The sequence below is a fragment of the Nicotiana attenuata genome, unplaced genomic scaffold, assembly GCF_001879085.1.
Source record: "Nicotiana attenuata strain UT unplaced genomic scaffold, NIATTr2, whole genome shotgun sequence".
Taxonomy (NCBI): Eukaryota; Viridiplantae; Streptophyta; class Magnoliopsida; order Solanales; family Solanaceae; genus Nicotiana; species Nicotiana attenuata.
In genome coordinates, this window is record NW_017671022.1 from 85,886 (window position 1) to 89,885 (window position 4,000).

Genomic DNA, 4,000 nt, shown 5'->3' on the forward strand with positions numbered 1-4,000 from the left:
GCCTCGACCTCTTCTCAAAGAAGTACATGGGATAGGTGATAAGGCAGAACATAGACCAAAAGCAAAATGATACTATCTTTTTCTTTTTCCTTTTGCTCACATTTCGTCTATTTGTAATCTTCGCTTAATTCATTTTTTCTTTGTTGAGCGGTGATGATAATGTTTAAAAATTCATTGGGATGATTTCCAATTCAAAAAGAAAAAGAAAGGGGGACAATCACTTTAAAGAGCATATTGCCATTGTTGAGGCGTGATAAGCGCACCAAGTCTGTGATCCCCTCCGTCTGCAGCGCCTCTATAGATATTTCCGCCTTCCAAATGTTTATACTATATGGGCTCCTGCCACGTGTTAACGGCGCGCTGCATTATATCAATACTACAATTATTTACCAGCACTACGTTTATAATATCAAAAAATCAATACATGTATAACATATATTTTATTTTATAATATAATAATTTAATCATTCTTAATTAATATATACTGTTAATAGTTCTTACTTAAATTGATGATTTAATCAGGATTAATTTCAGATAAGTTTCTTTTTCATATTTAGACGTGTGTGTTTGCACATAATGACTCGAACAAATACGTGTATGTTTAAATAAAGTCCGTACTTTTATTTATGTCACAAAGCTACAATAGGTTACTTTTTCCAGAGGACGAAAACATAGTAGATTAATCTATAAAAGTTCTGAATAAATGTATACCATCTTTCTTTGCTTAAAGGCATTGGTCACCCATCTCTAACTTACCAACATATAGAAGCTATGGAGTAATGAATTTCACGGTTCATACTCTTTGGGCCCAAATCACACGAAATGAGGTTCGTTTCTCAATTGAAATGGAACTTTAGAAAGTGAAAATTGCACGGGCTAGTCGGCTTTCGTACTAGTAATTGAAAAAAGAATTTTTATCTTCCTATACCACATATGAAACTTTATTACCCTTAATGTTTAAGGTTTGAGTTAATTATATTTCAGTATACCAAATTACCATTTATATACCATAATTCAAATCAAGGATATAATTAAGGGTGCATTTATATTAGGCATAATTATAGGATCGTATCTTCCCACTTCCCCGTCCCCAGTGATTTATGTTCTTGTGTTTTCTGTGTCAGCTACTCATGTAATCAAAGTACGCATCGATATTTATTAATTGCATGGTCTTTTCTCCTTCCGTCCTTCGTTATGAGTCACCAAAAATTCTCTTTCGCTGCTTCTTTAATTTGATGTGTATCTCAATGATATAACGATCTCTGCCTCAGGCTTTAATTATTTCCATTATTCTACTGATAAATAGTTGGTGCTTTCTGTTTTGAATTCCACCATTGACCCCAAAAAAAGCTTTGAAGCTTTGAATTCAAATTTGAGTTTTCAAAAATCATAATTTTTTTTGATTGGGTGTTGTTATAAATAATTCGGAATATGTTTAGGAGTTTATATCTCAATTTTGAGGGGTTTTGGTGAAGATTTAGACTTGGTTTTGACTGAATTTCATATTGAAACTCGAAGAAGAAGAAGAAGAAGAAGAAGAAGAAGAAGACATATTTCCAGAAATTGTAGATGAATTGTAGATAAATTGTAGACTGTTTTTTGCAGAAGATTTTGTAGAAGCTTTAGTCGTTTTGGATTTGTGAAAGCAAAAAACAACGCATCTACAATCAGAATACAAATAATTTACAATTTATCTACAAGATATCTACAAAGTGGATACATTGAATTTTAATATCCCAATTCCCATTTCAATTGTAGCATAATTGGCATTTTCGACATAATTGTAGAAGATTTGTAGAAGTTTTAGTCTTCCCAATCTACAATTTATCTATAATTTATCTACAATTTATCTACAATTCTACAATTTATCTACAATTTCTGGAAATATGTCTTCTTCTTCTTCTTCTTCTTCTTCTTCTTCTTCTTCTTCTTCTTCGAGTTTCAATCTGAAATTCAGTCAAAACCAAGTCTAATCTTCACCAAAACCCTTCAAAATTGAGATATAAACTCCTAAACATATTCCGAATTATTTACAACAGCACCCAATCTAAACAACTAATGATTTTTGAAAATCTAAATTTGAATTCAAAGCTTTCAAGCTTTTTAATGGCTATCAATGGTGGAAAATATATGGAAGAACCGATGAAGATGAAGATGAAGAACAAAAATCTCCTTTCCGTTTCAATATTCTTCTCCTAAATCTGTTCAGAATATTCACACCAAATCTTTTCAGAATATTCTTCTCCTAAAATTTAGCTCGCATAAATAGGAAGATACAACTGCTATTAATTAGCTTTTAATGATTGGTACAAAAACTATAGAAATAATGTGGACTGGGCGGGTAATTTAGGAATTATGCACATTTTTAGTAATAAGGTTTCATATATGGTATAGATAAGAAAAAATTCCATTGAAAAATAGCCAGCGTTTGTAAAGTCATTAAAAAATAGCCACTATTTTGCTGAAACACGAAAAGTTCCAGCATAATACGCGGGATTATGGAGCTCCTGCGTATAAACTTCCAGCATATTATGTTAGAACTCCAATAAACGAAAAGTTCCAGCATAATATACTGATTATGGAGCTTCTGCATATAAATTTCCTGCATATTATGTTGGAATCCAGCATATTATGCTGGAAGCTCATATGTAAAAAATTCGAACTCCAGCATATTATGATGGAATATTCTCGGATTTTTAAGGGTGTTTTGTTCAAAATTTATCTTTACATGAAAAAGTGGCTAAATTTTGATTACTTTTAAAACTGTGGCTATTTTTCAATTACCAATTGTAAATCTGGTTATTTTTTATTTTTTCCCTTTAGAAAGGATGCTTACTTCACTTCAACATACGAGAGCCCAAGTTCATACGAAATGAGGTTCGTTTCTGAATTGAAATGGGCCTTTAGAAAGGATGCTTTTGTTCACTTCAGCATACGAGAGCCCAAGAGTCCTTCGCTTGTTGTGACATAAGACGGTTCACAACTCTCACAGGATTTGGCCCAATAAATGATGGTTTATATTAGTTTTGAAGAATTAACCTAAATAGTCGTCCATCTAATTTCTTAACCAAATAATTCTAAATATTGCTTAAATTGCCACCACCTTTTCCTTTAGTCATTTGATTATTGACGGACTAGTTTTGAGTGTCACGTTGAATTCTTCGACTGGACTATGATATCCAGATAGGCCATATTTGCAAGTCAACAAGATGATTGTCCAAAGCCAATTAAAGTTATCATTGTGTTTTCCATTTTTTGTGAAATATCTAGAAAAAAGAAGGGAAAAAAACATCATTTGTCAATCAATCAGTTAATTAATTAAGTCTTGATTCTACATAGTTTACTTTAGAACACATTTGAAATTTGAATTTTTTTTTGGGCGAACCGGCAAACTAATAAATCTCACATATTAAAATTTAAAATTAGATTTTTACAAGTGTTTTTTGGAGAGTGGTATGTGTATCAATTTGCATGCCCTTTGACTATTTCATTGCATATTTGACATATCACTTATACTCTTTTGCCTTTACTAATCATAGCCTCTTTAGCCAATGTTTGGGCTAAACTAACCCAAAGACACTCTTAACATGGTGTGGTATTGTCCGCTTTGGACCAAGCTCGCACGGTTTACCCCAAAAGGCCTCACACCATTAAGAGATCCCTACACCTTAGATGTAGACTCCCAATCTTTTCAGCTACCAATGTGGGATGTTGTTCGCACATCCAACAATCTCCCCCTCGAACTAAGTTCCACATTGCCACATCCACGGGTCAATTTCCGAGATTCACTGTGTGCTACCCACATTATTATAGTATTATGGCAACCGAAGCCCACAACTAGCTTCTTCTTGCATGTGCACCGCCTCGCACCATCACTCTGCCATCTCCATACTCGTCCCGCTGAACCTAGGCTCTAATACCAGTTGTTGGGCTAAACTAGCCCAAAGACACTCTTAACATGGTCTGATATTGTCCGCTTTGGACCAAGTCCGCACGGTTT